The sequence below is a fragment of the Panthera pardus genome, unplaced genomic scaffold, assembly GCF_024362965.1.
Source record: "Panthera pardus isolate Hobbes unplaced genomic scaffold, ASM2436296v1 HiC_scaffold_6, whole genome shotgun sequence".
Classification (NCBI taxonomy): Eukaryota; Metazoa; Chordata; class Mammalia; order Carnivora; family Felidae; genus Panthera; species Panthera pardus.
Genome location: NW_026526991.1, coordinates 89,392,414 through 89,417,857, shown reverse-complemented (window position 1 = coordinate 89,417,857; position 25,444 = coordinate 89,392,414).

Here is a 25,444-nt window from a genome sequence, read left to right as displayed (position 1 = left end):
GCTTGTGATTCTCTCACACATCCCCCTGCCCACTCGCTCTGTCTCTCTCTCAAAATAAATAAACTTTAAAAAAAAAGAAAAAGAAAATAGCATACTATTTAAAATATTGCTAGCCTCATAGGAATATGAATGTTTACTCTCTTTAAAAAGTCACGTGGGCTAGGATTGATAGCAAACATCCAGGAGCATAGTTCCTGGAGGACAGCTCTATAGTCTCAGCGTTGTCTGGAATCTCAGACTTAAGTCAGCCTTGGGTCAATAGGAGTCTTGAAAAAAGGACTGGATCTTACATGCAGAGCCTAGTTAGTCCCAGGTTGGGGTGGGGGTGCCATCAGCAGAAAAAAATGGAAATCCTTGTGGCACCTTGCTGGCACAGTCAGTAAAGCATGCAACTCTTGATCTCAAGGTTGTAAATTTGAGCCCCATCTTGGGTGTAGAGATTACTCTTTAAAAAGTAAAATCTTTTTAAAAAAAGAAATGAATGGAAATCCTCTACAGAATAGTTTCTCAACGTTTCACCTTAGGCATGAAGGATTAAGCAAGAAACTCACACTATTTGATGCCAGCCGCATTTGAAAGCCAGCCACCATTGACTAGAAGAAAGAGAGGAAATAACTGATCCAAGGGCTATCGAGATTGCAAATGTAGCTATAAAATGCAGAACTACATACAAAGTGATTAAGGAAATAGATAAAACCAGAGATCATCTATCAAAAAGAAATTGCTAAGAATGACAGATATAGTCGCAATAAAACTTATAGAAAGGAAACAGATAACATTGAGATCAAAAGCTCAATGGGCTAGACTGAAAATAAAACACAGCTGAACAGAGAATTAATGACTAGTACACACACAGACACACACACATATTACTCAGACTGAAGCAGAGAGACCAGAGAGTTGCAAAACATGGAGATATTAAGACACATAGAAAGCAGGATAATAATGACAACATAATTCTATTGAAATTGTAGAAGAAGAGAACAAATAAAAATATTGTGCCTGATCAAGAAAACAATCTGGTGAAATTGATTCTAAAAATAAAAGTCCTCAAAAGAATGTGGTACTATAGGTGTATAGTCATGTGCTTTGAAGCTTTAAACATGCAATACTTTAGCGAAGGAACATTTTACACTTTTTCAGACATCATTTTCTATGACTATAGCAATTATAAAAATTATTTAAAAGAATTCTTGTATTTTTAAATTAAAGAAAACTGGCATTCCTGAGAGCAAAATTTAGTTGCACAAATTTGTGACTGACTTCAAGTCTCCACAGCCAAAACCTGCAGCAGGTATATACCAACAGGGGAAGAAGAGTGAGGATTGGTTATTGAGATGGACAGAAAAGAGAAAGGGAAGTATAAATGAAATTAAAGCAAGCTTAGCACTTTGTGCTGACATTCTAGAAAGAAATTTGGTGAAACTTATCTTTTACTGAGATATTAAATTGCTTAGAGGTGAAACTTGGAACATTTAACACATCTTTAAATTAAAATCTAACAAGGGGTGCCTGGGTGGCTTAGTTGTAAAACATCTGACTTCAGCTCCAGTCATGATCTTGCAGTTTGTGAGTTTGAGCCCCGCGTTGGGCTCTGTGCTGACAGCTCAGAGCCTGGAGTCTGCTTCGGATTCTGTGTCTCCTTCTCTCTCTGCCCCTAACCCACTCGCATTCTGTCTCTGTCTCTCTCAAAAATAAACATTAAAAAAAATTTTGTAAGGTCATACATTTACGTTACTCTAATCATGTAAATATTTAAATCATATAATATGTAATATTGTATTTATATTTCACATGCACAGTCATCATTATAAACATGTTTTTATAATTTATCTCAGTTCATCTTCCCCACCACCCAAGGAAATAACCACTGTTTTTGTGAATGAGAGTAAAGCCAAGTAAGTTAGCTATCTTGCCCCAAATCACAAAGTCAACAAAAGAGAACATTGTCTATTAACATTTTTGAATAGCATGATTTATTTTTTTATGGCCATTGTGAAAATACTGTTCTTACGTGAACATTCAAAGCTAATCATTCAATGCCAATGGTGGATGAAATGAAATGCAAATTTCTGGTTTCTAGATCTTTTCTACAACTTCCTCCTCAAACTTTTCCCAAAGCTCCCAATATGAAAATTAGCTTGCCTTCATTTTGCCACCTCTGTATTCCTCAAATCCCACTCTGACCAGGCTCTAATGAAATGGAAGAACTGGGAAAGTCAGGCAGAAGCAAAAAGAAGGGGCCGCAGCTTAAGATTCACTTGAAGAAACAGAGCCATCAATAACTGAGCTACCTCTTATTAGCAGATAGGATATCTATCTCTATTGACTTTGCATTTTTAGAAAAATCTGAGGGAAGATTAGGGCTCTATTATGTGGAAGGGAATAAATTATGACTGTAAGACTCTCAGGTGAGTCTGATGGATACTTTGCATGTGGTCTGACATGCATCAAGCAATAGATTGCTATCTGAAATTGGGCAATAAATTGCTTAAAAAGAGATGAGTTTACATTGAATTGTCAGGCACATCACTAGCCAAAATAGCTGGTTTCAATAAATGGGATTTGATGCAGGATCATCTCCATTCGTTTTCATCTATGTTTCAAAGGTTGTAGTCCCACTAAATAATATTCTATCTCACTGCAAACACCAATGTTAATGTGATCCTTTCCTTCTGGGATGACCTGATCCAAGTACCATACAAAAACACATCACTAGGTACTAAAAATAAATCCAGCATGAGGCAGAGTTTTCCTCTTTCATCTTCCGCATAGGGGTATTATTACAATTTTAATGATCTGCCTAGGATTTTTCGTACACTCTGCTTCTTTTGAAGGAAGGACAGGAAACCTATTGAAACACACCAATCTCCTTGAAATGTCTACAGTAACAGAGCAGTGGGAATATATGCTTTGCTGTAAAGAAAGAAAAAAAAAAGAGTAAAGCAATCATAAATGTATCACTTTGGTCTGTTATGATATACTGCTTTTCCTTTAAAGAGAACAGGTACTTGTGTTGTAATATTGTATTTCCAGTTACAACATTATTCTTTTAAGGTATTCAGAACATTAAAAAATCCCCACCAAAAAGAATTTTTTTCTCTCTAAATATTATTTATGCTTTAGAACTTTGTACACACCTCAGTGTAATCATTTGATTACATATCTGGCCAAGCTCCTTTTATTTCTTTTCAAAGGGAAATTTAACAATTATTTTAAATGACTGAAAATCATTTATATACCTGGGAAGTTTATATGCTTGTTTAAAGTACAAGCTTTGCCAAAAGTTAGTTAGAAGTGCTAGGAGTTGAGGTAGGGATAATGCAGAAGGTACTAATGCTTGAGTAATTACTGTACCTTCTAGTGTTTTCACATGTAAACTTCTCGTCAAACCCCTAATCTCAGTCAACCCTGTGTGGAAAGAAAATATTTGAACCATGAAGGTCAAGCAAATGCACTTTTCTTAAATGTATTTATTTCTCAAAAACACGTCCCATTTTAGTTTGTTCAACATTTGGGTTATAATTTTTTTAAACAGTTCCTTTTTTCCAGAGCTCATTGTCTTTCTTGTCATTGATTAAGACAAATAATAATCTTATCTATAAAATGACATAACTTCTTGATGATGAAATATTGTAATATCATTTCACTTTCTTCTTAAAGACATTCTTTCTGAAATCTTGGGCTTCATGTTGTAATTTGAGTTATTCTAGGACTTTTTCATGTTACTAGATTAGTTTGAATGTTTGTTGGATTATATATTCTCTTTTCTCTTGGATTTGCTTTCACTTTTTTTTGACACATCCTCAAATAAATGTTTCAGAAAAAGCAAATGAGAGGAAAAAAATTTTGGACTCCTTGCTTTTCCAGAAATGTCTTTTTGACTAGATACAGAATTCTAGAATAAAATGTTTCCTTTCAGAACTTATTGAACCATTATCTTCTTGCATTTAGGCCTATTGATAGAAAGTCTGAAATCAATCAATGTATTTCCTTTTCTTTTGTTGGTAAACAGTTTTTCTATGAATAATTTTTAGAGTCTTCTTTTTGTTCATCATTTTCCAAAATTTACCAAGGATATAGTTGATGTAAGATGTTAGAAACTACTATTATGGCATTTCATAGGCCCTTTCAATGATCATTCATGTAATCTATTCTGAGAAAAAAAAATTTTTTTTTCCCATCTCTTCTTTTTATCCAATTCTCTATTTTTGGAACTCCTATTGGATGTTTGTTGGAGCTTTTGAAAGGGTTTTCCATTTGTCTTAATTTGTCTCTACTAAGCAATCATACCTGTAACTACCAGGAACTCCTCCTTTCTCTCTAGTAGCTCTATTCCTGAGATAGCTCATTCTTAGTTTCAGTGTCTTCTTGACTCTAGGAAGACAATTGGATTAGAAAGCATTAAGAAGGGTACTAATGGTAAGAAAATTAAGGCCATTGGTATAGATCTTTCAACTGAGAAGTCTTGCTGTGAACAATGGCAGAAAAAATAAAATGATAGCTGGAGACTGTAACAGTCAAGTGGGTAAGTTTTGTTTTGATTTTTTTGGCTCCACAATAAGTGAGATCTGTGCATTTGAAAACCAGCATGAAGAATTAAGAGTCCTTAAAGAACAGGAACTCTGTTCCCCACCATATACACTGGTATTTGGCCACTGCATACCTGTACAGTTGCAGCAATGCTAAAATACCTAGTTACTTCCTTAATCATTGGTAAAGGCCAAAGCCACAACTCCTTTGAGTGCTGTGCAGTATGTCAACATTCCTGAAACTGCCCCAGTAATTCCCTGGGGAACTCTGTAAGCTTTCCTCAATGCAGAGGTTATTCCTGGAATACCAAAGAGACTCCAGAACTCTGCTCTAAGATTAAAGGAGAAATTCTTTTTGATTACTAAGTACCTATGCACATCAGCTCCCCAGATTCCCCCTTCCTGCACACAGATTCTTTTCAAGGACTTCAGAAGGCTGGCTTTTGCCTCATTGTGCCCTCTGCCTGGCCCCAAGAAGTTCAGAATTGACACCACAAGGAAGCCGCTCTGGCACTGACCAGCTTGCCAGCCACCCACCATGGTTCTGACATACCACTTCCATCCCTACATATTGCCCAACTAGAGCAGGCCTGGACCCCCAACACAGGGTGAGAGGGGAAGCATCCCTGTCTGCAATACTGGCAGCCTACAAGTAGATGCCAAGTGCCTACCTGGGCTCCCCAGGCTACAGCCAACTGCCATCAGGCTGGTGTTTCCCTTAGAAGATTACTGTGGGGTCTATACCTGTGTAGAACTTTGGTTCTGAGAGCACAGGAGAGGAGGCTCGGAGAGCAGGTAACCAGGCCATTGCACAGAATGGCTGAGTGCTTTAGCTCTGGTGGCCTGGCTTCAAGAAAAGAAAATGGAAAGAGCCTGAGGGCAGTTAGGGCCTGGAAGCACCTGGAATGCAGGTGCTCCTTTTCACCACTTCAGTTGAATTTCACCTCTATTTCATGGGATAAGTTAATTCAAATTGACCAACTGCCTGCTTATCACAAGAATTTAAGCGTTAGTGTTTTAACAAAAATGACAACATGTCTGAAGCACATACCAATAATATTGAAAAGGACAAAAGCTACACATATGCATATTATATAATTTTAGTGATATAAAATTCTCAATCCGGGGCACTGGGGTGGCTCAGTCGGTTGAGCTTCCAACTCTTGATTTCAGCTCAGGTCATGATCTCACTGTTCAGGTTCCTGTGTTCGAGCCCCACATGGGGCTGGCTCTGTACTGACAGTGCAGAGCCTGCTTAGGATTTTCTCTCTCCCTCTCCTTCTCTGCCCCTCCCCCACTCACACTATCTTTTTCTCTCTCAAAAATTAATAAACGCTCTAAAAAATTAATAAACTCTCTCAAAAAATTAATAAACTTTAAAAAATTCCAAATCAGAAATAAACTATGATGAGGAGTTATATGGGAAGAAGTGACAAAACTATAAAGAAAGACAAGCAAGATTAACTCAGAGGAGTGGTTGCCTCCATCTGGGGAGAGGTGCCTATTAGGTGTTTCTGAGATGCTGATCATGTTTTATTCCTTAACCTGGGTAGCAGTTTCACGGGTATTTACCAAAACTTAATTACTAAATTATATAGTTATGTTTATGTACTTTTTGTATTTTATATTAAACAATATTTCTAAAAGGAAAAGGTTTCAGTGGAAGTAGTTGGAAGGCCATTTCTCATGTAAGGTAATATATAAAACAACGTGAGGCTCCCCTTTCCCTCCACTGAAAAAAGACAGCCATAGAAGGAACCATTGCCATGTGCTACCCTGTGGCTCTGAGTAACCTGTGGTATAGAGACAATAGTCATAAATAACCTCAACACAGAGGTAATATTAAAATGTAGAAAAGTCATTAGGAAGTGATGAGTTTTGAGTATGTATTACTCTGGTTTTGAAAAATAAGTTATTTATTTACAAGTTTACATAATTAAAATTCTCATTATGGCTATGGTTAAGAATCAGCTCACACAACTCTTGAAATTTTACCAAGTAAATGTAAGCCAGTGCAAGCCAGCTCCAGCACACCTCTGACTATGGCCCATAACAAAGGTCTTCATAAAGGTGAAAAGGAGGACAAGTAAATCAAAGCCTGGTCCAGGACAGGACCAGCCTGTCCTGTCCAGGTCCAGCCTGGTCCTGGTCCAGGACAGGAAATTATAAGTACATGTAGGGCATAATTTACTTATTTATGCATCTAGCAATTGCATAGCACTTACTGCAAACCAAGTACTGCTCTCAGAACTATACAAATATCCACTCTGACATATGTGGCTTTGCCTGAATGAGAGGCATGCATCAGAACTGACTACTTAAGGTCTTCAAAGGTGAATGGAGTCTTAAGTTCATCAAGAAATGGGTAAAGGTTCACATACTGGCCAAGGCCAGAGGAAGTTTAGCGTCACAGTGGGAAATTGCTGTGGCTAAAAATGATTCGCTCTCAAGCATGGGCATTCATGAAGCATTTACGAAAGAGTTCATGAATGGCTCCAGTTGGGCATAGGATGAAAAAGGGCACCTGGATCGCCCAGTCAGTAGAGCATGTGACTCTTGATCTCAGGGTCGTGAGTTTGAGCCTTACATTTGAGGTAGTGTTTACTTTAAAAAAAAAAAAAAAGTCAAACAAAAGAAATAGAAGAAGTAATCAGGCAGATTCAGGAATTGGAGGGGACTGGTCATCTGTCTTTATGGAAAATTAACAACACTAAGACAATCAAATATGAGGAATAAAGGGTGATTGGGGCAAGTACTACCATCTAGATTGCTTTGGAATCCATCCAATGACCCTAAAGCCATGAGAAACTCCAGAGCTTCGGACACGACCTGAAAAGCAAGCATGAAGGAAAAAACTGCCACTACTATGCTGTAAAGTATCGTGTCCTGGGAAAGACTTTATATCATAGTATATGCAGAGAGAAAACCAGTTTCATATCAAAATGAATAAATGGATGAATGGTATAAAAATACTTATAAATTCTAATATACTAAAACATTTTAATTATTGGGAAATTTTAAATGTTTATGAATTTCTGCACATACCAGATAGTAGAATTCAAGAACTAGGTGACTATGATTGGTTATTTTTTTAAATAAGAAGCAGAGGATACCAGTGGTTCTATGTAAGAAGCTACAGGTTTTTAAGACTAATTCAACTCAGGTTTCAAATGATGGGTGTTGGTCAAATTCTAGAAACTATTACCACATTTTATACTGAACCAAGCAATATTCTGCTAGAATGTCACAGATATTTAAAATAAAAGATGTTTTATTTTTCTGTTTCAATCTCAAATTCATTTACAGGTTTAACTAGGATTTTCCTTTTTTATATATGGTAGTTGAGATGACATTTATATGAAATCATATTCATTTTGTTTGTATTTGTGATTTCTTAAGGGCCAGTCTTGGGTTTGGTATTGCATAAAACAGAAAAGAAGACCCAGTCCATGCCCTGGGGGTTTGTAATCTCAGCATGACAGACAGAACTGTAAGGGACTATATAATTCAAGGATGATTGAGTTACTACCAAGGCTTTAGTTTGCTCTAGGAACTCTTCCAATTATACAAAGAATCATGGGACTGAGAAAAAAACTGGCATTTTGAAAAAAAAAAAAAAAATGGATACTTGCTGTCTTTACCACCACCTCACTCTCAATCTCGCCTGGGGAACCAGGGGAAGAGAATGCAGAAAGGCCGTTATCTTACTGCTTGGGAGCTGGCATTTTCTGCCCTCCACGATATGCCCCCCACAGGCATCTATAGGAGTGCACTAATGCAAATTGGAATTGAAGCTTGGAAAGCTTCCTTCTATTCTGTTCTGAAATTAAACCTCTGAGTAGTAGAGAGCATATTGTGTGGATAAGATCTAGCCTCAGGATAGTACCCTGATTGGAGGCGTGATAAAGTCTATCAAGGCTCTGAAGAAGATTCTTGGCCAGGAGGCATGCTGACACAACCCACCGCTCTCCACACTGGCCAGCACTCATTCCTGTGTGTAGCCCAGACTGCAGATAGAAGGGCTGGCACCTGCTATCACAGCATCTAAGCCCATCCATAAATGTTTAATCTTATTTTTCTGAAATCTTGGTAAAATCATAGCCTCCATGAATCTCGGTTATTTCGCCTGCAAAAAAAAAAAAAAAAAAATACATAAAGATGCTTCCCCGTGTCTTTCCAAACATTTAAAAAAATTTTTTTTTAATTTTTTTTGTTCATGTTTATTTATTTTTGAGGGAGAGAGAGAGACAGAGCATGAGCTGGGGAGGGACAGAGTGAGAGGAAGACACAGAATCCAAAGCAGTCTCCAGGCTCTGTGCTGACAGCTCAACCCATGAGCTGGGAGATCATGACCTGAGCTGAAGTCAAATGCCCACCCAACTGAGCCACCCAGACGCCCCTTTCCAAGTATTTTATAATCCCCTGAGCTGACCTTACCTGGCTCCCTCCATCCCTCACAATCCCACAGTGGTCTCCTTCTAAGCCCCATTACCTTCTTCCTCTCTTTAAAATAATTACCGCTATCCATTTACTGAGAGATGGCTCCATAAGTCCTGCTCAGAAGCCTGTCCAGTCTTCTTTGCATCCCAGTATCATGGGTTGACTACAAGTGGCACAGCTGTCCCTCTCCTTTATCCTAGAACGCTAAAGAGACAAAGAGCCAAGGGTTCTGTGGGTTGGTAAATCATGGGTCAATCACATCTGAATTTTGAGAAGTCAGATATTGGCACAGCCACTCCTGCCCCCTTATCTGCCCTGGCACATGGCCAGGAGAGGCAGAGAAAGGGACAGCAGAGGTGAGTTTTCAACCGTGTTAACTGTTTGGACTATCCCAGCTGCCCCACCACATCCGCAGGCCAGAGCCTTCAGGCTCTGCTTTCTTTGCATGGACTCAGTCGACTGTGTTAAATAGGCAGCAGCTGGGGTGCCTGGGTGGCTCAGTTGGTTAAGCATCCGACTTCAGCTCAGGTCATGATCTCATGGTCCATGTGTTTGAGACCCATGTCCAGCTCTGTGTTGACAGCTCAGAGCCTGGAGAATGCTTTGGAGTCTGTGTCTCCCTCTCTCTCTGCCCCTCCCCTGCTCACGCTCTCAAAAATAAATAAAGATTAAAAAATAAATAGTCAGCAGTCCTCCACCCTACCCCTTCAAGGGGAAGGGAGGAGTAATAGAATCAAATTATTTTATTATTTTTAGACAGAATCAAACATCGGAGCTGAAATCATTTTGAATGTACTTTCCCAGTGAAGGGGGGTTTACTGCAGAGAATTTCGGAAGTCAGAACCCTCTTACTTTATTGCCATCTTTATCACATCAGTTCCTTAGCATTTAACTTCTTTTTTTTCACTTTGGGAGGGGTAAAAAAAAAAAAAAAAAAAAGAAGAATGAATAAAAATACAGGTTACGATCTCAGGAGGCTGCAAACAAACCATGATAGAAGAAAGTCCGTAATTGTTTGAACTGTAAATAATTATGTCAATTGTACCGGCTGTGAGCCATTCGTATATAGCATCCCTCAGATCAGGAGAAGTATTATAATATATCCAACACTTCTTTTCACCAGACTGACAGACTCTCACTTGTGAGCATGGTAGGCCTAAGGGACCTCATAAGTAAAGGATTATTACTAGAAATATTCATTTCTGCACCAGGGCTAAAGAAAACGTGAAGTCTGGATGGATCAGCACTGAAATTTTAAACCTTTAATTGACTTTTTATGGGTCTGTACACTGAATATTAAACACATGGATTTCTTTCCGTTATATTTCCAAAGCAATTTTACATTCTGTTTTGTTCAATAACTTTATCTTTTTGTTTTCAAATTTGTTTACAGCTCTCTGATTTTATCGTGCTGTTTTAGACCAACCTAACGTCATTGCCCAAATCTGCCATTTCACAGCATGTCATCGTGCTATGTACTGACATGGCTATGGATATATGGCACATTTCCAATTATCTGCAGTAGTGTATGATTGGAAGGGCATGGATAAGCAAAGCCAATGAAAAAAATCCTGAAATCTCTTTGTAGCCAGTACTACATTTTTAGGATTTTTCTTTGCCAAACATGTCACAAAATTTGCTAATAAAATTGATTACATTTCCAATTTCTTCTCCTGAGCATGCTAACTCACTGGTGGAAGTGATATTGATAATAAGCAGACGAATGATTAAATGACAACAACAGGAGAATCATAATCAATATACAAATGAACCTGATCTCCACTGCAGTAATGAGAGTTGGCTGAATCTCAATAGGCTTTTTTTTTTTTTTTTGCCTTTTTAATAATGCTCTGTAGTGGTGGGAGACTGTCAAAACTTGATTCTGAACTGTGTTGTATTGTGATTTGAGACCCAGGAAGGGGGTGACAGAGTGACTCCAGTAACCAGGAGCAACATGAGTTCTCTGGATGTCACACGATGGCACCCAGTAGCAATGGCCAGTGCACCTCGTCTGGCTTGGTGGGCAGCCAGGACCTCAGCATCAGACATCATTGAGAGCAACCAATGTGGAAAGTAAGGAAATGAAGTTCACATCCCATGAAAGAAGAGAGGACCTGAATCTGAGTTTGCATGAGATACACTGGGAGTAGATCTGAATGGATAACAACCAGGGAAATATTAATTACTCTTAAAATAATTCTATGGTCGCATTTCTGACCAGGCTGGAAAAACCTGGAGAAAGACACATTACAGATGTTTGGAATCACACACTTTTTTAAAGATATAATTGTAGTGTGTATGTGTGTGTTTGATTTTTTTTTTTTTTTTTTTTTTTTTTTTGGCTAAATATGTTTCCTCTTTCCCTACCTCTAGGGTCACTTTTCTTTCCCATGCTCTTGGATAATCTGTCTTCATTGATATAACAATAGTCAGGTGGGGTGTTCTGCTTTCTCTGATAAAATGCTGGGATGATGTGTCTCTAGTGAGTCAACCCAGAATGGCAAAATACTGAGACAATAGCCATATAAAGACCAAAATTTGCTCAGAAAATAGACTATCTCATAAGTCTTTCCTAGTTTTCTAAACCACAAAGAAATGTATTCATATGAGAGAATAAAACTCAAAGGAAATATTCCTTCTCTCATCTTGCCACCTAGCCTCCCTTTCCCTGTGGGGAAACATAATTGTTTTGTATTTCGTGAAAGAGAGGATAGGTAGAGCAGTGGTTGTGTGCTATGTCTGAAACACTGCTTGGCACAGTAGGAATTTACTTGTTCTGCTTTGTAGACACGGTGCATTCCCGTCAGAAGTAGTTCAAACCATGTTCAGTGACCTTTAAGAATCTAGAGGAAAAGGAAAAAGGCTGTGAGACTGGAGATAGGAAACAAAAAAATTGGCCTTTTTTCCAAATGCAAGAGGAAACTGGAAACCGCAAAAAGCAGAATACTGAGTATATTTGTTAGGCCAATTTTAGCCACCAAGAGCAGAGAGCAACTTGAACTTCTTAAGCAAACAATGGGAAATTCATGGTAAGGTAAACCTAAATGCAAACCCCAATATGGACATGGTCAAGTCTCAGTTCTGCAGCTTCCTAATTCTCACTGTAAGCTAATTACCTAACATCTCTAAGCCTCAGGGTTTTCATCTGTGACACGAAGATCATAGTGGTAACTAACATTCAGGTTTATCGTGAGGGTTAAATGAGATGATGCCAGAAAAGTGCTTACCACAGGACCTGGATTACTGCAAATGGCACCTATCATTAATACTATTAAATGACTCATGGAAAGGTGTGAATGTTGTCAGCAAATATGTAAAGGGCGGCCATATGGAAGAAAAGAGACATGTTCTGAATGGTCCTGATGGGTAGAATTTAGAAACAATTTTCGGCTCAGTTTGGGGAAAATCTATTGAACACTCTGAGCCATACAAGATGAGAATGATTCACCTCAAGAGATAGGAAGCTGCTTCTAGTCCCTGCAACAAATAAATGTCAGCCCGGCACTTTGGTGGAATGGAAAATTTTCTCTGGCATTAAAGAGATGGTCCAGCTACTAGAAAACCATCAGGATTCTTTTGAACGTATGAGATCCTATGATTCTATTATTCTTTCCCTTCAATTTACAGTAGAAATAAGTGAGAACAAGGTCACATTTTAGGAATGACAGAGAGGAAAGAAAGAAGAAAGACTTCTGCTCCGTACTTACTAAATTGCCACTATTTCTCCAGAAAAGATGTCATCATCATTACTATGAATGATGCTAATGTGCAGTGCTCCAGAAAGTGGGTCAAGATGGTCTCTAAAGGGATTTCAAAACAGGACTCTTCCAGCACTGCTTCAAGGTCAGTCTTTACATATAACCTTCTATTCTAACAAGAATGCATATTCATTCATTTCTTGATTTGTGCAAGATATATTTATTAAGTATCAATTAGGTATCAGGAACTAGGGATACAGAAATTAACAAGAGAGGTATGGCCCCTGCATCCATGAAACTTATAGTTGTTCATTTTGCAGTTTGTAAAAGCATATTTGTTGTTTCTAGTATTTTACTATACATGATTGCTTGCTTGGGACTTTCGAAATTACTCTTTCGGTGTCTCCTGACATTTAGTGAGCTATTACATCACATCAACTTGGTATACTTACCCTACACTAAACAGAACCTGCCCCAATGGGGTTGCCTCAAAGCTACATTCTAAAAATTAAGGTGTACTTTTAGAGTCACTTCTAATCCCATATCAAAAAAGAATTCTCTTGCCTACTAATTATTCAGAGCAACCAGAGACCATTACTAAGGCAAGCTACTTTTTCAAAATTTCTCACTGTTGACTCAAGGCTCTTTATTCATGGTACAGTTACACAATTCCACTTAGAATTAACTAGAAAATCTATAGCTATCCCAAACAGTAGAACTGTACCCAAAACGAAGTGGAACATAGATGCACTGGAACTTGATGAAAAAAATGTGGAAATCCTTATGTAATAACCCCTATGTAAAACCAGAGTCTACATAGTGCCTCATTTTGGTGATCAAGGATCCAGAATCTTAGAAGAAGAGCTTGTCACTTCAGATGTTTAATAAAAATAGTCTTCACATGTCTGCTCATCAAAGGCCCTGTCTATTTTTACGCTGTTATGTATGAGCTCTAGCTTGAACTATTCAAAGCCCAGAGAAAGCCTAAGAATTTCAATACAGGTGTCCCCTGCTTTACCAAAGTAGAGTGTTTCTATGAAACCTTTTGTAATCCAAAATGGCATGAAGCAAAGAAGCAATTATGAATCAGTTTACATGGAAAATCTTTTTAGTGTTCCCAGACCCAAAAAATGCCCACCCCTGGGGTTTTCTGATCCCTTAAAACACACCTTGCTAACAGATGGACAAAATAAATGGAGATAAAACACAGACACCCACAGACACAGGTCAGCGATGTGGTGGCTCAACGCTGAGATGCTCAAGGTGGTTCCCAGGGAAGGAACTTCACAGTGCCATTCTCACTGCTCGAGGTACATACTGCCTCTGTAATGGCTGCTGCAAAACGAACACTGAATGCTGTTTTTACTCTTTGATTTTTTTTTTTTTGTAAAAGTGAAAACCCTCTTTGGATTTCTCTTGGTTAACGAAAACAGGTACTGATGTAGATGTTTTATAAAAGCAAGGTGGTGTAATGCAAACTTCTGAAAAGCAGACTTGTACACGGACCATTACTTTTCCTGCTTCTGTTGGTGATAAAAAGAAGAAAAGGAAAATATTCTGGGTACCAAGAATCTAGAGATTAAAGGATGATTAAAAAATAAAATAGCCATCACTGGTAGCAAGGTAATCTATGATTTTCATGCAGTCATCATCACAAAGTACTGTCAATTCTTCTTCGGGACTGGAATATAAAGAAGGGCAGCTAGGGCAGCATCCACGGTCATGAAACTATTTCCTCTCAGGTGACAGTAGCTGTCTTTAGATAGTGAGTCTGGGACCAGAGAGAAAGCATTTATATGCCATCTTTCAACCTGGGCACAGAACAAAAGTGTGCTTTTCAAAGTGCGAACACTGGACAATTGCTCCCTTCAAGCCCTCTCTTCCATGACAAAGGAAGAACCTAGGAAGCCACTGAGCAGTGATTGGCAGCCCGCCCCATCTATCACTTGGAGCAGACCCACCCGATGGAGGGTGCCATCTTTGCCCTCTAGCGCAGGGCATAAGGCCTGTCACTGTGCCGCATTTCCAAACTTCTCTGGTGGTAAGAATTATCTGGGGTACTTGCTAAACATGCAAATTCCCAAGCCCCACCTGAAACCACTGAATCAGAATCTGTAGGTGAGGAGCCTGGAATGTTAAATATTTAGTAAGTGCCCGGAGTGATTCTTGTTTTCATAGAAGCAAGGGAAACAGCACAGAAGTCTAAGTCTTCATTCATAATTCGCCTTTAACCTCCTGGGCTCTAACCAATTGGGTGGCAGGCCCTGTTCACTGGTCTAGGTATCACCTTGTCAACCAGCTTCCAGAGGTACCAAGAACCCTTCATATTTGCCACCACATTAAGCAGCGTAGCCTATATGTCATCAAATAACCAAATATTTATGAAATGAACAAAATTATATAATTAAGCAGCATAGAAGGAAATAGTAGTTCATTAGAGAAATTGTTTCCATCAACTCTCTCTAAGTGTTTCTGGAACAGAAAGTCAAAACAAATGCTTTAGTTGGCATAATATTTGAAAACCACTTTTAGTATACCAGCCTTCTGAAAAAAAGGAAGTTTTGCCTTAAATTGCAAATCCAATAGAAGCATAAGTATGTGAAACCCCCCATCTAAGACAAAATCTAGATAGTAACTTATTTTCCTTATACAGTGACAATCATACTTGGCTAGACACATCCTGCATGAAGTTTATAATTATAAAAAAAATATCCTGATGAACAGATACTATTGATAATATTACATAATAAGATAAATTAATATTTTTTTTGAGAGAGAGAGAGCGTAAGTGAGCAAGGGGCAGAGAGAGAGAGAGAATCCCAGGAGAGGCAAAGAGAGAGAAAGGGAGAGAGGGAGAGAGAGAGAGAAGCAGGGCTCACCAGATGTGGGATTTGAGCTCATGAACCATGAGATCATGACCTGAGCGAAAGTCATATGTTTGATGACTAAACCATGCAGGCACCCCAGTAAATTAATTTTATTATATTTTTTAAATTTATTTTTATTTATTTTTTTAGAAAGATACAGAAAGAAGCAGGAGAGGGGGCAAGAGAGAGGGAGAGAGAGAGAATCCCAAGCAGGCTCCACATTGTCAGCACAGAGGTCGATGCGGAGCTAGAACCCATGAACTGTGAGATCATGACCTGAGCCGAGATCATGACCTGAGCCAAGATCAAGAGTCAGACGCTTAGGCAACTGAGCTACCCAGGTGCCCCTAATTTTATTATTTTAAATGAAAGTTAATCAAGATAAAAGTTTTATTAAAAAGTAAAAGACATAAAAAATTGCTTTTGCCTAAAGAATCCATTGCTTGTCAACAACACCTCTTAATTAAATAAATCAGAAAATAGCACTTTGAGATGATCCCAGATATTTCCCAGTGTTCTATGTGGCTACTTACGACCATTTGGTTCAGTTCCGGTCAGAAGAATGTCAGCAAAAATAATGTGTGCCACTTCTGGTCCTTACTCGCAACATATCTGAACTCAAGTCTCTTGATTCCTTTGCCCTTTTCCAATGGCTGGGAGAGGCAGCCATCATAGACCCACACATTGGAGGCTATAGGTTGAGAAAAGGAAAGTGGCCTGCCTTCTCACACACATTTAGGTGTGTGTGTCTGTGTGTGTATGAGAGAGAGAGAAAGGAGTTTGTATTTTGTTTTAACCACTTTAAGGTTTTTTTAGCCACTTTACTTTTTTTTAATGTTTTTATTTATTTTTGAGAGAGAGAGAGAGAGAGACAAAGTGCAAGCGGGGGAGGAGCAGAAAGAGAGGGAGACACAGAATCTGTAGCAGGCTCCAGGCTGCCAGGTCTGAGCTCCAAGCTATCATCACAGAGCCTCTTGCAGGGCTCGAACCCAGGAACCGTGAGATCATGACCTGAGCCGAAGTCAGACACTCAACCGACTGAGCCGCCCAGGCACCCCTTAACCACTTTAATTTTGAGTCTTTTTGTTAGAACTCCCTAGCCTGTAATACACTGCCACAAAATACAAACCAACATGCTTGAAGAGGGAAAATACTACCAGAACAATAAGAATTTCAGAAAAGGCATAAATTAAAACAACCACTTTGCAATAAATATTAACCATGATTGAACTTGATATTTTTTATTTCCAACTTTTAAAAAAAAATCAATGGACTTTTTTAAAAGTAATTGTCAACTCTCCTACCTTCTAATACTTACTCTCAATATCTGCTGTCTTTAGATGTTATTGTAGGATACTAAGTGACCTTTTAGGTTATTTATGATGTAAAATGAACTATCCTCAAAATTGTAATCTTTTAACTGTCAGCAAATCCTTGCAAAGTTCAACAGATTCATAAATAATGAAAGTTAATATTCTGCTACAATATTTATGAAAATTTTAAGGCAGAGACATATAGATTTAAAAATAAAAACACAATATTTTTGCATTAGCAATTCAGATCAATAGAGACTATATTTCTAAAGCTAAAGTTTTCAAGGCACTATTTCTATTTTTACAGCTCCCTAAGGTAAAAGTATTTTCTGTCATTTTGTATAAATCGACAGAGTCTTAGTTCAGAATTTTTCAACACAGAATATTAAAACTCAGGATATATAACTGTTAGCATCAGAAGGGCTAGGACAGTCTACTCAGGGGTTTCTTGCTCTCTTAAGATCCCACTTTGGGTAACTCTTTCTTATACAGGCTCCACCTGCTTTGAGCAATAACCAGGGGCATGAGTAATAATCCCGGGGCTTCTAATTCCTTCTGTTGGAAAATGCCCAAGATCTTCATGCTCCTCAGATCACCTCCTTTCCCTGTGAGAAGTCAGACCCCCTATTCTCAGCATGTTTGAATGTCTTCCTCCCTCTCTGCCTTTCCAATGGCTACTTCCTACTTTCTAAGGCAGAGTTCTCAAGTTTGGGGAAGAATTTGATTATGACAGCCAAGTTTCCAACTTCTGATCTTAGGTTTCTGAAAGCCTCTACAGATGAATTTTTGGTTGAAGAGAACCTTATAGAAAAAAAAATAGGATCCAGGGCACCTGGGTGGCTCAGTCCGTTAAGTGTCTGACTTTGGCCAGGTCATGGTCTCATGGTTCATGAGTTCAAGCCCACATCTGGCTCTGTGCTGATAGTGTGGAGCCTGGAGCCTGCTTCAGATTCTGCTTCAGATTCTCTCTCTGCCCCTCCCCCACTCACACTCTCTCTCTCTCTCTCTCTCTCTCTTTCTCTCAAAAATAAATAAACATTTTTAAAAAATAGGATCCTCAGGACAACCATCCAGAGTGATCATAAACAGCTCCTTAAAGATTTCATAAACATGGAAACAAAGTAAGAAAGGCTAGAGTTGCCAGATTTAGCGAATAAACATATGGAATGACTATTTCAATTTGAATTTCAGATAAACAACAAATGATTTTTTTAGTGTAAATATGTCCCATGCAACACTTGGGACACAGTTATACTTTACACATTATTCACTATGTATCCAAAATCCAAATTTAACTGGGCATCCTGTATTTTATCTGGCAACTCTAAAAACTACATGAATGAATGTAGCAATGAAATACACTAAGCATAGCAGGCGTCCCAGACTCTGGGATTTAACTGGTCAAGGCATATATATGAGAAAAGGGGGCAGGTGGCCAAGAAGCATCTATTTGCAAGAATTAATTTACCTGGGGGGAGAAAAGACACATACAGAGGAGGTGGAAGGAGGGGGAAAGAAGAGCAGAACGTACCATCTGCAGTCTGTCACCTACTGGATTCCCAGATCCAGCATCAGGGACTCATGCTGAGCTGTTTTACGGAGACAGACTGTAGGCCAAGCTGAATGAGAGATTCTGAAAATCATAGGGCAGAGGTCCCACACTGCATTTGGCATCCAGCTAATGAGTAATACTGAGTAACGATATGACCTCTTACAGAAACCTCCCTGGACTTCTAACATTGCTGCTTGGAGACTTCAGAAGTGGCCTTTTGGGAGTACTGAGTGACTGCCACTGACCATGCCTGGAGCACTGATTCTAGCCACAGCAGCCAGACAGCAGTGACCCCCGGGATGGTCATAATGGTCAAAAGGGCCAGAGAGGGAAAGAACAGGGCAGATTTGGCATTATCTTTAGCCAATAGAATTGCTCTTAAGCACAAAAGAGATATGGCTTGGATATAGGCAGAAGCAACTTCACGGAGCAGCACCAAAGAGCTGTACATGACCAGGTGGAAGCAAGAGCCAGAGAGACATGGGCATGACCTCCAGTGTGACACCATGTGTGTGTAGACAAGGGAGGCCCGGGAAGCATGGGTTGTAGCGTATTAATGAGGACACAGCTGTCCTTTTCAACTCTATCATCAACCTCTTGCTTATTAGAAACAAATCATGATCTTTCTATGCAAGAGTTCATTCTTAGAGATAATTTTACTTCTTCCGCAACCTTCCTTTCTCCAAGTATTAAAAAATTTCATGAGCAGGAGCTCTCAACTCTCCATGACCCCAACCAATGCTCAAGGTTAACAAGAAGGTATTCAGAAATGGATTTACATATTCTAGAATTTTATGTCAAGGGAACTTTCGATCGGGAATGGATTTATTCCACTGTCCTTCATTTGTTTGTCATTTATTTCCTGAGAAACCCTTCCTCACCATCAAAAACAATTCAGCTCCTGGAATCAGACACTGAGCACCTCAGCCCTTCTGTGCAGCTTCCTGCCTCTTAGAGGCACTGCCATTAGACCCTGCTGCAGTCCTTCCCTTCTTGTTAGACTGTCTCCATCCTACTATCCAATGGGTAAGCTCTTTACCTCTGTTCTCCCAGGAGACCTGGAAACTTAAATGCAAACAAGCCTCTTGGGTAACCTGTTCTGAAATCTTAGAAGCACAGGAGGCCTCCGCCTTTATTTTCACTCTTTTTTAAGTAAATAAGGGGAAAAAATACACTCTCACACTTTGGGGTCCTCAAAAACCTAAATAATAGATTTAAGATTTGGGTGACAGCAGATATGTCAAGAACTTGTCTTCCCTTCAGAAAATACCTAAGGTGGGGCACCTGGGTGGCTCAGTGTGTTAAGCCTCCGACTATTGGTTTCAGCTCAGGCCATGATCTCACGGTTTGTGAGTTAGGGCCCCGAGTAGGCATCTCTCCCGATGGTGCAGACCCTGCTTGGGATTCTCTCTCTCCCTCTCTCTGCTCCTCACTCGCTCACTCACACGTGTTCTCTTTCGCTCTCTCAAAAGAAAAAAGAAAAAAAAGAAAATATCTAAGGTAGTAATATCCTTAGATTACAAATCAGGTAACTGAGGTCCAGAGGATTTGAGTCAATTGCCTAACATTGAGTGGCACTAAGTAACGGAAGGGCAACTAGAATACAACGCCTGCCTTCTAGCTTCCTCCTCTCTGCACTACACCTCCCTGCCTTATTTAAGAGTGCCACATAAGTGCTGAGAGCCAGCGTTTCAGAAATTAGGTCTAATCTACTAATACCAGTTTGTGCCCAGTGTAACAGAAAAGCTAGTACAGAAAACTTCATGGCTTTTAGGAGAGGCTCATTATTCACAACCATCTCTAAAATGTGCTCTAGGAGGGGAGGCACATCTTAGACACATTTAAGGACTTGCTATCCCACAAGACAGCCGGGCCAGAGCCTCCTGGGAAACCAGGGACACCTGCCATCTCACTTGCAACCTGCCTCTGTCTCCATCTTAGAACTGATGAGTATGTTCATGGGTCTTACTGCTGTTTTATTAAACAGCAGTAAGATTCAGGGTTCTAATTTAGCTTGAAGGAGGGGAACGCTCCTGGGTCTTCTAGCCCGAGGCTTCACTCGCCATGTTCTCTTCTAGCACAGAGTTGAGCATTTCCTCGCTTTCCTTCGCAATGTTTGCATACTCCTTGGGAACTTGAAGAAAACAAGTGGCTGAAGGCCTAACAGGATTCAAGTATTAGTGTGTTGCTAATCACAATACCATCTTAATACCAACCCAAACTCATTATAAATGGTAAAAATGGGTAATTTTGAAAGAGACACACTCTGAGAGGGCAGAGCTGGGCAGGGAGCCAGGAATGAGGTCTTTTGAAATTCCAGAGGGACAGCACTCAGGACATGCATGGGGTATGCAGGGACACCCCCAGAAGGAGCAGGAACAGGGCAAGGAAGGAGTGCCAATGACCAACTTTGCTTATCTATGTTTCTGGGGATGGCAACAATCCCATGAATCTCCAAATGTTACTGAGCAAAAAAGCTGTCATGCATCAGATTTCTGAAAGACTTAGAGGACTAATCTTCCAGAAACACTTATCTTATCTTAGATAACAAATAATGCCAAGACTCCCAAAGTACTTACTGTAATGTGCCACATAGTAGGCTTTTTTAAGATTTGTTGAATGAATGGTTTCTCTTTTATTGTCTCTTTTGTCCTTGATCTTAAAGGACATTTTGCTTTAAAAGCTGCCAACATAACCACTATTTTTAAACTGCTAAAAATATTTGAAAGTCTTTGCAACTTATCAGTAAAATGTGTGTAAATATCATTTTATTGCTTCATCATTGCAACTATTGAGAATGAAATCTTTTTTGGGAAGGAGGCTAAGGCACAGGCAAAGAAGTCTCAGAACTTTTATTTGGAAATATCGCTGGAAAACTAACAAAACAAAACTGATACTTTCAATTTGGAACATAAATCAATTTCCAAAGATAACTTATCACTTCAAACAGGTACTTTAGGGAACGGTTGGGTGTAAAAGGAAATGAAATAAGATGTACTCATTATCTGGGAGTTGGGCAGGTCCTGAAGAAGCTTGTTAGTTGGCCCGTAAGACATGTCCTTTCTCCATTCAACTGTAAAGGAAAAGCGAGGGGCATGGTTAATTTGAGCTTGGATCTGACTCGAGGTTACATATACATTTTTAATTACAGTACTGAGTTTATTTACAAAACTTCATATAATTAATATTCACAATTTACACAAATTCTTAAATATGGTGCAAAATAAAGGGAAAATAATGACAGCGTGTGAGAGTACTCACGTCACTGTTTTTTTTTAGCGCGCGCGCGCGCGCACACACACACACACACACACACACACACACACTGTTCCTTAAAAGAGTATGAGCTAGTTTCCAGTCACATGCATCCGGAAAGGTTCTTAATAACATGTGTGTGCCATCTTTCATTCTTCTTGAACCCTATTTACTCTGATTTCTTTTTTTCACCCAGCTTGCTGTTTGCAAACACCTCCAAACAAAATCTCCTGAATGATTTTTTTTTTGTTATATTCTTTCCAATATTTAAAATACATAACTGTGATGAATTTTGGGAGTTCAGAATATTGATCCATCCTTTTTAAGCAATGTTTCCTGAACTTGCCTGATCAAAAAACAACCTGGATGGAAGCGTCCTCGTTAAAATACATATTTGATGGTCCCACCACGTGAAGCCTATTGAATCAGATTCTCTAAAAGAGAGGGCTAACAATCTGTATCTTTTAACAAGCATCACAATTGAGCCTTATAGTAAGGTAAATTTAGGAAACACTGCCCTACAGCGACATTTGTCCTAAAATCCTTTCTTTTGAAGAAAAGCCTTCTTCCTATGGGTCCTTGAACTTTTGAACCCTTTGAACTTTTCTCTAGAGTAAATCTGTTTTCTTCTGAACATATCTGATGAAACAGGTCTCTTTGACTTCTTTTCTTTTTATAAGTGCTCTGTGGTGAAAGTCATTCTGCTTAGCTGATTCCAATATAATCAATCAAGCTAAAGCTGTGTGAGCTCATTATTTAGGAAACTCATGGAAAGAACTCCAGCCTTGGAATTAGGTAAACCTGGATTTAAATTTCCCATTTAGACAAATCTGGGTATAAATCCCCACAATGTATTTAATACACATGACCTTGAGTGAATTCCTTAAACCCACTTACTCTCAATTTTGTTAATCTGTAAAATTGGAAGAGAGCATAGGGTAGAATGCCCACCCTATAGCAATAATAGAATAGAATAAACACTGTTGCTTAAGGCTTTATTTTTTTTAATTCCAGTGTAGTTAACATACAGTGTTATATTAATTTCAGGTGTACAATATAGTGATTCAACAGGTCCATATATCACTCATCAAGATAAGTGTACCCTTAAAAAAATTTTTTTTTAATGTTTATTTATTTTTGAGAGAGGGAGACAGAGAATGGGCAGGGAAGGGGCAGAGAGAGAGACACAGAATCCAAAGCGGGCTCCAGGCTCCAAGCTGACAGCACAGAGCCCAGTGCGGGGCTCGAATTCACAAACTGTGAGATCATGACCTGAGCTAAGTCGGACGCTTAACAAACTGAGTCACCCAGGCACCCCAGTGTACCCTTTTCTTTAAAAAGTGTATTCATTTATTTTGGAGAGAGAGAGAAAGAGAGTGAGACAGAGATAGTGAGCAAGTGAATGCAAGTGGAAGAGGGGCAGAGATAGAGGGAGAGAGAGAATCCCAAGCAAGTTCCACACTGTCAACACAAATCCCAACATGGGCTTGATCCCATGAACTGTGAGATCATGACCTGAGCCGAAATCAAGAGTTGGATACTGAACAAATTGTGCCACCCAATCACCCCCGTATAAGTGTATTCTTAATCCCTTTCATCTCTTTCACCCATTCTCCAACCCACCTCCCCTCTGGTAACCATCTGTTTGTTCTCTATAGTTAAGAGTCTGTTTATGGTTTTGTCTATTTCTTTCCCTTTGTTTTGTTTCTTAAATTCCACATGTGAGTGAAATCATATGGTATTTTCTTTCTCTGACTGGCTTATTTTGCTTAGCATTGTATTCTAGATCCATCCATCATCCATGTTGTTGCAAGTGGCAAAATTTGATTCTTTATATGGCTGAATAATCTTCCGATATATACACCACCCCTTCTTTATCCATTCATCTATCGATGGACACTGGGCTGCTTCCATAGTTTCGCTATTGTATGTAATGCTATAATAAACATAGAGGTGCATATATCCTTTTGAATTAGCTTTTTGTATCATTAGGTAAATACCCAATAGTGTAATTACTGGATCATATGGTAGTTCTATTTTTAATTTTTTGAAGAACCTCCATACTGTTTTCCACAGTGGCTACACCAGTTTGCATTCCCACCAACAGTACACAAGTGTTCCTTTTTCTCCACATTCTCACTAATGCTTGTTGTTTGAGTTTCTGATGTTAGCCATTCTGACAGGTGTGAGATGATATCTCATTGTGCTTTTGATTTGCATTTCCCTGATGATAGATGATGTTGAGCATCTTTTCATGTGTCTGTTGACCATCTGTATGCCTTCTTTGGAAAAATGTGTATTCATGTATTCTGCCCACTTTTTAAAAAATTTTTTTAATGTTTATTTATTTATGAGAGAGACAAAGTGTGAGTGGGGGAGGACAGAGAGAGAAGGAGACACAGAATCTGAAGCAGACTCCAGGTTCTGAGCTGTCAGCACAGAGCCCAACATGGGGCTCAAACTCATGAACTGTGAGATCATTACTTGAGCCAAAGTTGGATGTTCAACAGACTGAACCACCCAGGCACCCTGCCATTTTTAATTGGATTATTTGGTTATTGAGTGTTGAGTTTTATAAGTTCTTTATATATTTTGGATAATAACCCCTTATTGGATATATCATTTAGTGTTTTAGTTTTACATAGTAGTTTTTAAAATATTTTTCTTAGTGGGGCACCTGGGTGGCTTAGTCGGTTGAGTGTACAGCTTTTGATTTCAGCTCAGGCTCATGAGATAGAGCCCCACATCAGGCTCTGTGTTGACAGCATGGAGTCTGTTTGGGATTCTTTCTCCCTCCCTCTCTCTCTGTTCCTCCGCTTCTCATTCTCTCTCTCTCTCTCTCAAAAGAAATAAACTTTTTTAAAAAATTAAATATTTGTCTTAGTTTTTAGTAATGGTGACAAAGCAACAATAGAAAACTTTGCCCAACTAGAATTTTAAGACAATTTAAGATGTTGCCACCATTAAAAAGATATCCTAATGCTCAATAAATAATAGGCTTACTTATTTTAAAATATAATTTGGCTTTAAAGAGCTCTTATTTACTTTCATGCAAAGCCAAGAGGGAAAAACAAAGTTAACATCAAGCTGTCAAAAGAAGGCAAATCAAGTTGAGTCATTCATTACTCTTCCTGAGTCACCCACTTAAATGGTTAGTCCTTTTCTTTTGTTTCTTTCCTGTTTTTGTTTTTTTTTTTTTTTTTTAATTTGGCCTTTTCTCAACTCATGAACCACAAACTAATGATAGGATCAATAAATCCCAAAAACTAAACAGAAAAAAGCAGATTGCCTTTCTATCTGTTACACTGGCTTTTATCCTATCACTTAATCATAGTCACCTACAAAACCATTTTGTTTATCTTATTAATTACTTTGATTTTCTCTTTTCTCTGCCCTACAGGGACTGTTTACCAATTGTCCTGGCTTGCAAGAATTAGCAAACACTCGAATGGAGGATGTGTTTAGCTACGGGAAGCCATGATTACCACCACTGTTAAATTCCCATTTTACCTGCCATGAAAGCCCCCAAAAGGTTCTTCAATGTCCAGTCAAGCATTCTGGAAAATATCTAAACTGCTCACTTGGAGGGTAAGAATTTATGACAAGAATGCTTAGCCATTTGATTCAGATTATCATTATCATTTCTTATCAAGAATAAAATTTTCTTGGGGCGCCTGGGTGGCTCAGTCAGTTAAGTGACCGACTTCAGCTCAGGTCATGATCTCACGGTTCGTGGGTTCGAGCCCCGCGTCGGGCTCGAGCCCCGCGTCGGGCTCGATGCTGAATG